The sequence below is a fragment of the Camelus bactrianus genome, chromosome 12 (assembly GCF_048773025.1).
Source record: "Camelus bactrianus isolate YW-2024 breed Bactrian camel chromosome 12, ASM4877302v1, whole genome shotgun sequence".
Classification (NCBI taxonomy): Eukaryota; Metazoa; Chordata; class Mammalia; order Artiodactyla; family Camelidae; genus Camelus; species Camelus bactrianus.
Window position 1 is genome coordinate 41,328,722 of NC_133550.1, and position 15,086 is coordinate 41,343,807.

Below are 15,086 nucleotides of genomic sequence, written 5' to 3' on the forward strand. Positions count from 1 at the left end.
AAACACTTTCACTGAAAATGATGACTTAGAAGGTGAGGGAGAGATAGGGCAACATATAGTCCCTTCTCCTGTCAGTTCTTTACTCACTGATAAGCCGAAGGTAGACGGTGTTGGTAGAATGTATATTTATCAAGAAGGGATATAAAAGCAGGGCAGCATTTCCACTCTTCTGGTAAGAACAAAATACATATGAGCTATGAAAAATACATATGCATGTATGAGCTATGAAATATGAATTGTGCCATTTCAACAATTTTGCATATGCTCTTATATTTGCATTTAAAACTGACATTGCACAATATAAAAATGAACAGTAAAATTCATGCAAATAATTTAAAATTTTAATATTTTTCTACCTAGAATGACATTAAATAAAAAATAAAAAACACCATTAAGTCAAGAGAAAAGCCACAGAAGAAAAAAAAAGTTTATCTTTTTAATACCTTTAATGGCATTTCCCTCCACCCTGCTTTTTCAAGGAGGAGTTGTGCATTTTTATTGTGCACTGGGCCCTGCACATTATATAGCTAACCTTGCTGTCAGGCAAGTATTTCAAGAAGCATTGTCTTGGAAAATTCTGGAAAGAAGGAATGCACAGCAGGGAACTAAAGCCTGAAAGATTATCTAACCTCCTTCCCGGTCACAGAGCAATCAAAGGACATTGTCAGGAACTCTGATCTGGGCTCTGCTCCCTAGCTGTGTGGCCTTGTGAAAGTTGCCTAATCTTTCTGAGCCTCAGTTTCCCCATAGTAACATGTATGGGTGCTGAGAGGGATAGACATAACTCATGCAAAGTGTCTACTACAAAATAACCTCTTAATATATGATAGCTATTAACACTGCTATAATTAAAGGTTCTGTTATTTCTAGGACACATAGGATTACCCTTACATATGACAGATTAGGAATTGCTTTTGTGAAAGGATTTGAAGACATCCTGATTTCCTCCTGATGCCTAAAATCCCCCAAGCAATCCACTCCTGATTATTCTAATTTCCTTTTCACAGGGCTACCCATAAAAGGTATAATACAAATCCTGAGCATCTCAGTGTGAAAGTAACAGCAGATAGAGGCCATCTCTGCAAGAGCGATGGACACCTGGAGCGTTGGGTGGAAGGTATTTCTGAAAGGGACAAGTGCCCCAGAATGAAATCATGAGGGGAGAGTACAAGGAAGTACAAAAACAAATTCCACCTTCTTGGAAGCTACAAGTTAGGCTTGTGATCATCAAAGTGGACACATTTGGGTAAGTCGAATATCTTACAACCCATCGGTCTCAATTTTCAAACAAAATAATGGGTTGATTATTGTGAAAATACCTTCACAGTTTAAGATTTAAAAATTCAACAGGCATTCATCTGAGGCTTCTTCTATATGTGATACAGTGCTAGGCACTCGCGAAGAGACAAAAAGGAATAAGGAAAGATCCCTGCCCCCAAGTTGGTCACAGTTTGGAAGAAAGGATTAGATCTGCCATGCTTAATACAGGAAAGAATAAGTGCCACAGGAAAAATAGGGATTGAGATACAGAGCAAAGAGCAGCCATCTCTATTTTAGCTGATGTGTGTCTTTCTCTCCACCCTTGCTGTCTCATGCTAACCTACATGAACTTATTTGTTCTACATGCTGATAATAAGAACCACATTTTTTTGCCCATACACTGTGTCAAACATGTGTCAAAAACCTTCACCTATGTCACAATTAATTCGTGTAAATACTGCTAGGATGAAAAAATGGACTAATAGAAGCTAAGGACTTATTCAAGGTCACACAGCCAATGAGTATCAGAGTCAGGATTCAAACCCAGGTTAATCTGACTCCATAACCTAATCTCTTTCCATTTTGTTTCCACCAGTGCCTACCTGAGGTTCCCCGAAGAGACCATGCAATTATGTTCCTCCGTACTTTTGTGTCTGCTATTTTTCTATGTGGACTGACTTCAATCCCTTGTCTCCAGAATAATCTCCTGTACATAATAAAACCCCAGCTCAGCTATTAAACTCTTTTTCCCACCTTTTTTTCCCTTTAAAAGATTAATAACTCCCTAGTTTATGCTTCCAAGTAGCTCCTATATGTGCTGTTATATTATTTATTATGTTATAGAGGAATAATTTATTTATAGATTTGTCATTCCTTTCAGACAGGAAGCTCCTTGAGAGGTGCTCTATATTTTTTCTGTGTTTTTCTATTTAGCACGTGGTAGGTACTCAACAGTTTTTTGCTGAAACACATTGAATTGGATATTCAGTTAAGGGAATTAGTATTGGGAATTAGAATTAGTATTTTTTGTAAAAGACCCAAAAATAAATATTTCCGGCTTTGCAAGCCTGTTGCAATTACTCCCCACTGTTATTTCAGTGCAAAAACAGTGATAGAAAATATACTTAAATGAATGAGTATGATTGTGTTCCAGTAAGACTTTTATCTACAAAAACAGTCTGGTAGGTCAGAGTTGGCCCTCAAGCTGTAGTTTGCCAACCCCTGATGTATAGTATGTCAACAGGCTGATATTAAGAGTGGGAATGGAGAAGGCCTTCCAAGCAGAAGAAACAGTATGTGCAAATGCCCTGTGGCAGTATGTGATCAGGGGAAAACACAAATGAGTAGGGCTGGTTTATGGTGTACAAAGAAGGAGGTCATAATAGATACATCTGGAAACGTGGGGCAAGAGTATGAAGGGCCTTAAAAGATAGAGTAAGGGTCTGTTCTAAATCCAGTAGATATGGGAATGCCATTGAAGTTTTTTAGCAAACTGATGACCTGCCGTGACTGTACACCAGAAATTAACCTGCCCACACATATACCACAGGCACACAGATCAAGAGGTTTGTCAAATAACCCAAGCAATGGAATAGACATGGTAAAAATGGAAAAACATGGGCAAACATGAGAGTGGCAGAGGCAGAGGCAGCAGGAACTGACAATTGAACGTCAGCATGGGCAGAATAAAAGATGACACTGACTTTTCTAGCCTGGTGTCTGGGAACATGGCAGACTCAATAATAAAACCAGAAAAAGGCAAGAGGAGGGACTGACTTCAGAAAAAAAATAATAAATTTGTTTCAGACATGTTAAGTCTGATTTTAATACTTGTTTTGCCAGGTCAAAGCCCAAGTTTAAATACTGTGACTTATAACAGCATTCCTTCCCAAAACTGGATTAAAATGTTTCTGCCATTTGGCAAGGAAAATACTTTTAAGTTCCTTTCCAAAATATACCTTTCCATGATGTTTGATCTCTGTTTAAGTTTTATTTTAAGCTCCACCTGTCCTAACAACTAAAGAATACTTAGGAATTATTCTCTCTTTCCTGAGTCTTTTCATTTTCCGGTCATGTGCTGTGCAATTCTCACCCTTCACTTTAGGTTCACATTTTATCCATAAAATAGGATAAATTGTCAGTGCAGGGGACTTGGGTCTTTCCTTATAAACTATGATTATTATATTGAGATAAGCAGAATCAGGGTACAGTCCAACGATAAGAACACAAAAATTGTCAAGCTAGAGAGACAATTGAAATTGAAGTCCAATCATAAGAAATATCCTGAAGGAAAGTTGATGTGTCATGTAGAAATTGAGGTCAGAAACTTGCAAGTTCTGAGTCAAGTTGCCAAATCTTGGTAAGGAACACCTGAGAGCAGAGTCAGAATGACTAAGTCACACATTTGAGATTCATATACAGAAAGAAACGAGGTGAGGTTGAAGATGCAGAGGAGCAGCAGAAGGGAGAGTGTTTGGGTTGAGTGTCTGAGTGAAGGGAAAGTTGTCCAAACCCATAGAATATATAACACAAAGAGTGAACCCTAACGTAAACTAGGGACTTAGGGTGATGGTGATGTACCAAAGTAGGTTCATCAGTTGTAACAAATGTACTATTGTAGTGGGGGATGTTGCTGATGGGGGAGGCCATGCATGTGTGGGGACAGAGGGCATATGGAGAATCTCTGAACCTTCCTCTCAGTTTTGCTGTGAACCTAAAACTGCTCTAAAAATAACAGTCAATAAATTTTTTAAAAATTCATATTTACTAAAAGAACAACAAGAACATAGATCCTAAAAAAAGACGATCAAATCAAAACTTACGAGAAAAATTTGCAAATAAAAATTGTACCACAATCTGAACAAAGTCTGTAGTTTAGCTATTAGGATTGTACCGAAGATAATTTCCTAGTTCTGACAAATGTAGTATGGTTATGTAAGATGTTAACATTAGAAGAAGCCGAATGAAGGGTAGGCAGGAGCTCTCTGTTTCTATCTTTACAACTTCTCTGTAAAATCTAAAATAATTTCAAAATAAAAAGGCAAAAAATTAAAAAAAAAAATCTCCACATAGCTTCCTGGTTGTACAATTTACTGAGTTTAAAGATTAGTCATTGCTTAGGATGGCTCTTCTTCCAAAACCTCTTACTGCATTAAGTCAAATAAGTCAGTGGCTCAGGGCACATTTGTAGAAACTGATGGCTCTTGGTTCTAAGCCTGGCTCTGTTATTTACTAGCTGTGTGACTCGGAGTAAGGTTTACTTAACTTCTGTAAGTCTCTATTTATTTCACCTATAAAATGAGTACACTAATACTTGCCTATTACAAAATAATCCAGAGTGCTTTACACTTTGCCTAACACATGGGTAGTGTTCGGTGGACGTGACAGTAGTATTGATTGGTGTCTGTATATCATGTGTGTGTGTCAAAATTTAACCGCTGCACAGGAAGAGCTGACTATGCTGCAGTCAGCGTATCCCATCACTGCCCAAAATGAAATGCTAGACTTGTTTTGCTGTGCTTTGGGTCCACAAACAGAAGACGCATTCCAGCCTTCTCTCGGAAATATGATTTTCAACTCAGCCACTCTTTTATATTAAAGTAAGCACCGTGACCAGATGGTCTCTGTTCTGGAGTTCCAGAATGACATTAAAAATGAGTGGGCAGAGGGATCTTATTAGTCATTTGTTGGCTTCACAGCGGCCATTTCCATGAAATTATAGGACAATGACAAAATTAAAGCAGCTTATGCTGGCCTTTGGAAAGCTGGTCTCTGTGTCTGCAAATACTCATGGGTCAGGAATGTAGAACAGGGGCAATAAATTGAAGAATTACTGCCTGACGATCCCAGGTCCTTTTGGCTGAGAAGCCAAGACCCCTCCGGAGTTAGGCCCTGAGGAAAATAGGCTAACGACAGGAAATACTGCCTTGCTGAAGAAGGCCTGTAGCACCTCAGCTTTCTGGTTAGCATTTACACCACCAGGGGAAGGGAAGGCCCTTGTAATGGGCTGTTGGAAACTGCTCATGAACTGGATCTAATAGGTGAAAAGAAACTGGCATCAAACCTGGGACTTTAAGCCAGTGCATCCAGGCAGAGGCTTCTGTTCAAGTCTTCCCTGGCCGGCCAGTCCCCTGCTTACACTTCTTCACCTTGGACCCTTCCACCTCTCTGTCCTCCCTCTCCTCTGTGGAGCTGCCTTCTCACTTCCCACTCGCATCCTCCAGCCCACCCCCAGCTCAGAGTCTCAGAAGCTAGTGACAGATATTGTGGAACACATAAATGTGGAGCTTAGAGACTCAAGACCTGAGCTCTGGTAACTCCACCACTTGCTTATGTGAGAAACAGACTGATCATCCCCCACGGTTTCAGTTTTCTCACACTGAATAGCTTTCTTTGCATTAAAAACAACAACAAATTCCTTACTTTGTCTAAAATTTCCACACGGGATTGTTGTGAGGCTTAAATTAAACATATATTATAAGTGTCTAGTGCCGTGTAGGCACTAGATCGACATTAATTACCTTCCCCTTATTGTCCATTGGAGAACTTGAGGAAAATGTCCAGGGATTAGTAGTATAATTTCCACTGTCATTGGCCTAAATTTTGGCCTTGCTCATAGTGCAATGAAAAGTAAAATGTCTTAGAAATTCCAAGAAACATTGCTTTTGAGATTTTAAAAGCTGCGAGAATATCAAACGAATTGTCTGCTCTCACTGAGCTCAGATTTCTCTGACAGCAACTGATTTTGTTACACCAAGGATATGTAGGAAGTAATTAGTTAATTGGATGACCTTCCTTCACCTTTGTGATATTTGCTTTAATAAATTTGCCTACTCTTTCCACATATATGTTTACTCTAAACCCATTGAGAAGAGAATAATGAAAGCCTCTTGGTCTAGATCTTGTGTCCCTTAAAAAGCTTTTATAAATATCTTCAAGAAATGCACCCTCTTTTCCCAAAGGAAAACCTAGAGGTGATTGGAATCCACTTCTCCGAAGTATTACCCATTTCTTTAGCAGCAATTAGAATTTCTAAAAGCAAAAGAAAGTCTTCTTTTGTGTTTTTCGGAGAATGACAGGGAAAGAGAAACTATTTACAGGTGACTGAAAGGTTGTATTAACTTTTCAGATTGCCTTTCCTTTAAAATCTCACTTTTGGTACTTAAATGCCTTTGATTCCAAAGCAGACAAGGGTCAGTCAGCTGCTGTGTTTCAACCTGAACAGCATGTCAGTGGCATCAGAGTCACTGTCATTTTTTGTGTGATAATTTTAGCATGGAGCTCCTATCTGCACACTTCAAATTTCTGAAATCAGTAACAGTTGATCGAATGTTAACAAGAGTTGTGGTGATCATTTTGCAATGTTTACAAATAACATTTTATACAGCTGAAAATAATGTTATATGTCAATTATACTTCAATTTTTAAAAATTGTAGTATTTTCCCCCCTACACTATATTGTTTTCTGGTCTCAACTCAACTTATAGAGTAAATTACATTTTACTGTGCTTATTTAAAAATTTTTACATGACATTAAAAACAAATGAGAGGGCTGGTAAAGAAGTGTAGAAGGTAAGAGTTAAATTTGGCATGTGGTAAAAAGGAAATTGTTTTGGGATGAAAAGGAGGAAGAATAGAAATCCATAAAAGCAAAGTAGAAGAAATAATTATGACACCAGGGAGGCAGGACTGTATAGTGGTTAGGAGCAGAGATGCTCTAGATTCTCAACGCAGAGCTACCCATGTTAGCTGTGTGATTTTACGACAATTACTTAACTCTCTCTGTCTTTATTTTCTTATCTATACTAGAGATGGTGGGCTAGTGGTATCTGTCTAATAAAGTTGCTAAAAGGATTAAATGGGTTAGTGCCTATCACATAATAGGTACTATATAAATCTTTGTTGAACGAAGAAGTAATAATGGCATCGTATATACATGACATAATGCATTTGTCAAAACCCACGGAAATTTACAGCACAAAGAGAGAACCTTAATGTATGCAAATTTTTAGAAGATTATTTAGAAGTTTGGATGGAATGCAGAGCATGAGAAAACAATCTAGCTATATGACAAACATATGAAACAAGCTCACTGAAGGGGGCGGGAGGGATGATACCAAACTAAGTAACTTTGGAAATGAGTGGAGTCTATAGGACTACAGGCAAAAGAAACTGTACATAAGGACTGTACTCTGGATAATAGAGTTAGATGTTGGTTAGAAACTCTGATAACACTATATATGTACACAGGAATGGACCAATTAAATACATGCATGGCAGGTGTTGGGAGCCAGATTTCTCACTGTTGGAGTAGGAGGTTATAGGGTAGCAAGGGGAGGAGGCAAGAATGATCTATGAGGAATGGACTAGAGCTGAAGACATCAGTATGAACTCATGTTTAGCTTAATACAGCTATAGATAGTTACATAGAGAAATATAATATGTGTACCTTCGTGAACTAGTTTACACATAAAAATTTTCCTTCTCTTCTCAGCTAAGAGCACCAACATTCAGTAGCAATGAGCACACCTAGTAGCACCCAAATCTTGGTTTCTAATACCATTATCCCATAAAAGGAATCAGGTTTCCTTGGAGAAATGGCTGATTCTAGAACTGAAGCAGAAAATATACAATCTGAGCCTGGAGCATTTTGTAGTGCTAGGAAGCAAGGAAGTAAGGAAGTATCCAAACAAACAAACAAACAAAAAAACCCCAAATCCTCCCACAACCAAAAATAACCCTACATCAATGAGAGTATGCCAAAGAGACCCTGAAAGAGCTGCCAATGACCAAAGCTGGAATAATATGAGCAATAAAATAGAGCAGTATTGAATCATAACTCAAAATATAAAATAAATTTCCATGAGTCCTTATTGATATAAAGAATTGAGTAAACAAATAAAATAAATGGCCGGTGAGGAGGAGAGGAAGGAAATAGACAAATCTCCCACGCAGATTTCCCAATAATTTATGTAGATAGCCCACCCTCAAGGAAGTGGAACACACCTCCCAACCTCTTAAGTGTAGGCTGTGCATAATGACTTCTTGCCAATGAGTACAGCTTGGAAAGGTGGGGTGTGTAGAGAGGAAAGAGTAACTTTACAGTAGGAAAAAATGGGCAAATGTTACCCTAACTAGGTAACCAAGGATAACATCAACAGTGAGAAGTCATGTTGATAGCAGGTACTCTTGATAGATGTGATGAAAATAGCACTTTTCCTCCCCAAAACACATAATCCCAGTGTAATCTTGAGAAAAACATCAGACACATCCTAAATGAGGGACATCCTACAAAATATCTGAGCAGTACTCCCCCAAAGTGTCAAGGTCGTCAAAATTTAGAGTCTCAGGAACAGCCACAGCTAAGCAGAACCTAATGAGACATGACTAGTAGATTTAATGTGATATCCTGGATGGAATCCAGGAACAGAAAAAGATCATTAGGTAAAAACTAAGAAAATCTGACTGAAGTAATGACCTTAAATAATAATAGTGTATCAACATTGGTGCATTAATTGCAACAAATGTACCATACAAATGTAAGATGCTACTAGGGAAAACTGAAGGTTGGGTGTATGGGAACTCTGTACTGTCTTCATAATTTTTCTGTAACTCTAAAATTGTTATAAAATTAAAAGTTTACTAAAAAACATAATAAATGGTTAAAATTTATGAAGCACTCATTGTATGGTAGACACTTCTTATGCATAACTTTATAACCCCAAAATAACTGGTAACAGAAAAATGCCATTTATAATGAATCAACCAAAAATAGGGTTTTAAATTTCATAGTGAGTAGTGAAAAAAATAAGTTTGACTGAATGTCCATTTTGAAAAAGAAAACTGAAATTGTGAGACTAACTTTATTAAAATATACATTTAAAAATTATATTATGCATGTATATTTGTATGGGAGTTCTTAGAATTAACAAGGAGCAAATCAGTTTGGGTTTGTTTTAGTATAATTTTGTAACCAAAATACATAATGTCATGAAATGACACCTTTTTTTTGTTGCATAATCTTTAAGATGTTTTTACAAAAATATGTATTATGACTTGCTTAATTTTCCTAATATTTCTCTTAATTCTCTGATGTCCAGATCATTCTCCTCTGAAGAAACTATCCTGTTATCATCCTTGTTCCCCATGAAGTCCAGCCAAATCATCCCACTTAGTGTTATTCTTTCTTGCCTTTGACGTCCAGGATTTTTTTTCCCCCTACTTCTCTGATAACCTTCATTTCATTCTGTTGGGTATTAGAATTAGTTGTTGAAGTACCTTTCCTTCACCAGAAAATAATACTAAGAACTGCAACAGTGTAACAATGTCTAAGTAAAGTTAACGTCTTCTGCACACCTAAAATGCCTTATGTTCAGTCAACCTCAGTTTCCCCATTTATAAACTAGGTAAAGGAGAACAGCAAAACCTGAAATTCTGACTTCATAGGATTCTTGTGAGAACTCATGAGACTGATCTTCTTCCCTGGCAGGGCCATGGGGCCACTGGCACTTTCCTGACCTTTCCTGTGAATGCCAATCCTCTGCTTCTTTAGTTACAGCAGGGAACATTTTGAACTTTATCTCTTCCCAATGGAGCAAGTTTGTCAGTGTATTTCACCCTGCGTGGTAACTTCAGCCTATTGACCTCTGACCTCTGAAGTACAGCATCAAGAACAATTCTGAGTTGATGTCCAGGGCCAGTGGGAGAGACTGCCATGATGGGCTAGAAATGTCTGTTATGACTTTAGGACTGGGAACTGATGATACATAATCTCTAGTCTCAAAATACAGCCACCAGTAATTAGCCCTTGTCCATGCATGCTGCTTAATTAAGAAGTAGAATTGATTTCCCCTCCCCTTGATTCTGGCTGGCCTTGTAACTTGCTTTGACAGATAGAATTTGGAAGAAGTGATGAGGGACTTCTGAAGCTAAGGCTTGAAAATGACTAACAATTTTTGCTTCCTCTCTTTTAGAAGCCAGCTGCCATCTAAGAAGTCTAACTAACCTGAGGCCACCATGCTGTAAGGATTCCCAAGATACCCATGTGGAGACCATGTGGAAGATCACTGAAGTGCCATTCATGTGAGTAAAGCCTTGTTGGACCTTTAGGCTCACTGAATGCAGCTGAATGACTCTAGCTGAATGACATTATGTGGAGTTGAAGAGCCAGCCAGCTGTGCCCTACCCAAATTTCTGCTCCACAGAATCATCAAAAACTAGCAATTCATTGTTTTAAGCCATTAGGTATTGGGACAGTTTGTTACACAGCAATAGATAACTGAAACATGATAGTTGGGATAGAGTTTTCCATTTCTAAATATAATTTAGAAAATTTAACTTAGGGTACTGGTTAGCTCCCAGCCCCTATTCCAGGTAATCTACTTCAATTGCTTAGGGATCGGTATATTTTGAAATTCTTTATTAGACTCTTATATAGAACTAAGGTTCAGAACCACTTGTCCAAGGAGAAACGGAAGAGGATGTGCTGAGCTAGAAAGTCAAATTGAGCTAAAACAGAGGGATAAGACTTTTGGAAGTCATTAACATTTGGGATTAGCCAGATAAACAAAGTAAAACAAAAACTCCTCCTTAGTCACCGACAACACGCCACCTTACATCAGGCAAGCTGCAGAGGGGTAAATAAAGAAGACACAGGAATCAGAGATAAATGAGTAAATCAGCAAATAAAAGAACATTCCCCTTGTGTTTTTTTCTGAGCAATATATTTTTTCTGTGTTTTTTTTTTTTTTTTTTAATCTCAGTCTTTCCTGTGTGGCTGTACTAAATGAAGCTTGCCTAGAGTTGGGTGACAAAAGTGTGCATTTCATTACCATTAACATTATCTTGAGCTAAGTTTGCAGTGTGTTGATAGGTCCACAAGGTCCTTATCCCCAAATTCAGACCCAGTATTACCCGAGTTGCAGAATAATTAGCCATACAAACAAGATAGACAGATAGATAGATAGATAGACAGACATAATTTTTTTGCCAAGATTTTCAGGATTGTACTTTGTGCCTCATATCCCATTTTCAGTTGAAATTTGGATAACAGAAAGGTTTGACAGTTTTTGGTGAAAACATGAGGGAAAGGAGTTTAAGCACCTCAGATGTGTGGAGTGCTATTAGATATGTTCCTATTATGCTGGAAAGTCATTAAGGAAATATGTATGCCAAGCCACACCATCAATTTCGAGATATTGACTCTAACAGAGATGTCAATATTCTAGTCACATTGGCAGAGTTTAACCTCAACTAATGTCTACTGACACATGACACTTTGCCTGTCCTTTAAACCATTTATATCTTTGCTTTAGGCAAAATGCATTCTGTCTCTATTGATATATAATTGTCAAGTACTTGAATCTAAGACTGTAGACTTAGCAGGAAGGAAGAAAGAGAAAGAAAGAAAGAAAGGAAGGAAGGAAGGAAGGAAGAAAGAAAAGGAAAAGAGAAAGTGCTGGTTTTCATTGGAAGCATGTCTGCCTTTGAAGCTTCATATTTCAGAAGCTGAAATAAGAGTCTCCAGTGGTTTTGATTATAATCGTTGCTATGTGGTCCTCGCGCTTTCCAGGGCACCTCATATAAGACCACATGTGCCATTGGCTGAATAGCGCTGATTAGTGAATGAATATGACACAGAAAAGCCTAGAGGTCTTTCAGCCCCCAGCCACTTTCCAGGAGGGGGAAGAACATCCTCTGGGCCAGGCACATTCAGTCTTTGGATGTGTTAATATGAAATACTTTCATCGCTCCAATTTCCACTCTTGTGGATTTTTCCTGGCTCCAACTCAGTGACCTGATTCTCTAATTTTCCCTCCTCTGAGAACATACTTTTTCTTAAGTTATTTTTTCTCTGAAATCCACACCGCCTCCCCTCCCTTCCCTTTTGATTTCTTATTCAGCCTGGAAACTACCTCACCAGTTGTAATTAGCCTGAATACTTGAGGGAGGGAGGAGGGCTCTCCTCAGGAAATAGCCAGAATAAAGCAAGATTCCTTCTTCAAGGAGTAGGAAGAGAAAGCCAGGCCCTTGTAAGCTGATTAAATGTCTCTTTGCTTTTTCATCTATTGTAAAGCACCAAACTCTGATGAGAGCCTATTCTTTCTGTTATTTTATAACCTTAATTGATCTATACTATACATTCTCAGCTTGCTAGGCTAGATGTACTTTCTAATGTACTTTCCTGGACCAAGTAAAGAGTAGAAATATACAATTTTTAAGTGTCAAGTTAGCAGATTTCTAGTGTTTTCTATCTCAGTCATTTCTGTGTGTCTGTACTAAATGAAGCTTTCCTGGAGGTGGGTGACAAAGGTCTGCTTTTCATTCCCATTAATGTCGTCTGGAGCTAATTTTGCAGCGTTCTTAGTGGGTTCATTAGAACCTTACTAATAGAATTTCTGTGAAAGAATTATGTTTCCTATGTTTTTTTTACCAGTCAATTTGTCTTTTTTTCAATTGTAATAGCTATGATTCATGCATGCTGTGCAGTGTTATCATTATATTATCTCAATTAGTCACCATAATAACCCTGAAAGTAGTGATCAATATCCACATTTTACAGATGAAAAGTCTGAAGCTTAGCGTTAACTACATAATAAGTTGCCCAAAGGGGCACAGTTAGTTTCAGACCTGAGATTCAAACCCACGACTCTTTGGCTTCAAATCTTTATACTAAGTGCTATTGCCTTTCAAAAACATGCACTGCCAGCTGTTGAAGAGAGAGAAAAAGAGGGATTTTTCTTTTTTAAAAAACAAGGAAGGAAAGAAAGGAAAAGAAATGAAAAAACTTCTCTATTTGAGCATATGCGGATGATAGTGGTTGGAACAAAAGGGTGGCTATTCAGAGCTGTTTAAACCTAGGGCAGGGCAGGGCAGGGCAGAAACACCCTGGTTTATACAGCACTAATTTAATACAAGAAAGCATGGTGTCTAGATGCCCAGTTTCCAAGAATGGTCACAAGCATGTTTAAGAACCAGTTGCTGCATCTGAGGGAAACTGTAACCTATCTCTAATAACCTAGAAGTCACTGAGCTGACAGGCAATCCCTTTTATCAATTGGTGGTCATTATTAATTTGGAGAAGAAAGTGACTTCTCCCTTTTAGTAAAGAAAGCATAAAATTCTAATCTCCTAACATGTAAAAATTTCATAAACTTTCTCTCAATCCTTTAATAGTATAAAAATTAGAAGAAATATAAAGACAGAAGCCTACTTCATCATGTGTGCATATTCACCCACTGCATGCTAAGACTGTATATTATTCCCCTTTATGGTTTTTTCAAATTCTAAAATGAGTATCTGTATAATGATAATTATTAGATATTGATTTCAAAATCCATTTCTGTTGATTTGTATTAGTATATCAGATTTGATGGTGATAATGGGCACTTACCATATGACTGCTTTATTGATACTCTTTTTAGATCAAAGACTCCTGATTGAACAGCCTGTTCTACTGACACCAAGAGCACCAGGAATCTGCTCCCTGACCTGACCTGCATAAGTTAATTATTTTGTGTGTCCAAAAGATATTTATGGTTGTAACCTCTTGGCTATATCATTGATGAAGCTCCTGATATTTTCCTGAGCTGAGTTTCCAGAGCAACTATAGCTGAGAGTTGGCTGGCTGGCTGGAACAGAATCCCTAAGAGATGCATCGGTGAAATCATGGGAGACCATGGTCTCTGGTCAGCAGATACTCAGAAACCTATGGGAAATGTAATTTTATTTTACCTTTGAAGTTCGTGTCAAGAAGATCATTCACTTTTGTGACCACAGCACTGAGACATTTTTGTAATTTCCCATAGCTTAAGGGTTTTTCATGCTGCATTAAGTATCTATGGTGTTTAAATAGCATTACAGCCTATTAAATCCGTGACCCACAAAGTAGGAAGCTTGAGAGGCACAAAAAAGTAATTCACAAGAACAGTTTTCTATAAGGTTATTTTCCTGTAAAATAGAAGGAAAAAAAAAAAGAGCCCTTTATGTAAAAAGTAGGAATTTGGGTCCGTGGGTCATTGATAAGTGGGGTATAAAGGGGAAAAAATTACAACTGTCTCTACCTAATTTCCTCTGTCGCATGTTTTTGATTTCTTATAGCAAATAATTCTATGACATTGCATATTCAAGGCATTAGGAGTCACTGCCTTAGAACTCATGACTTCTTGCTTTCCATGCTGAAGTTTGACCATACCTGTGTATCCAATACCCAGAAAGAGCCCCTCTCATTGCAATAAAAATATCTTCAACCAGGGGCTACTCTAATTTTGTTTGGCTTTGGTCTTATGAAATGACTCACCTAACACTTTAAAAAACTTCTCCACATATTGAATAAATAAAATACAACTGAATCACTAATTTGCCGTAACTAACTGCACTAACTAGCCCTCACTTGGAGATAGAAGGATTGCAATATTTTATTCTCTGAAATGAAGCTCCTTTTTTTTTTTAATGCACCCTTGGAAAATCACCATTTGACTTTCGGACACAGTGTTTCAGACTCTAGTGTTAATTTTATTAAGCAGTATAATCAGAAAGTCACTTGAATCATCATGTAATAATTTGTGCTTCTGGACCTTAATAGTCATGACTCTAAGAACTCAGTGCTCCAGTAATTATTCCAACAAAGAGAGACTTAATCAACCCAATATTATTCAGACCCCAAAGAAACTCACTGTAGTGATTCTCATTTTTTTTTAAATGTTATCTTAAAAAAAAAAAAAGAATAGGGAACTAGGAATTTTTGGAGGCTTCCTACAACGATAGTGAGTTGGTAACTGAAAATCTGGAAGGAAGTAGAGTAAAATGGGAAGAGATTCATTTTATTG

At 37.7% G+C, this 15,086-nt stretch overlaps 1 long non-coding RNA gene across 1 annotated transcript; it reads left to right on the forward strand.

Annotated features, from left to right (window-relative positions):
- The first annotated feature begins 1,013 nt into the window (after positions 1-1,013).
- Positions 1,014-14,615, forward strand: LOC123615152 (uncharacterized). The gene is made up of 3 exons (XR_006722709.2): positions 1,014-1,246; positions 10,233-10,341; positions 13,683-14,615. It is a non-coding gene; the product is annotated as an uncharacterized LOC123615152 (long non-coding RNA).
- Positions 14,616-15,086: the final 471 nt, after the last annotated feature.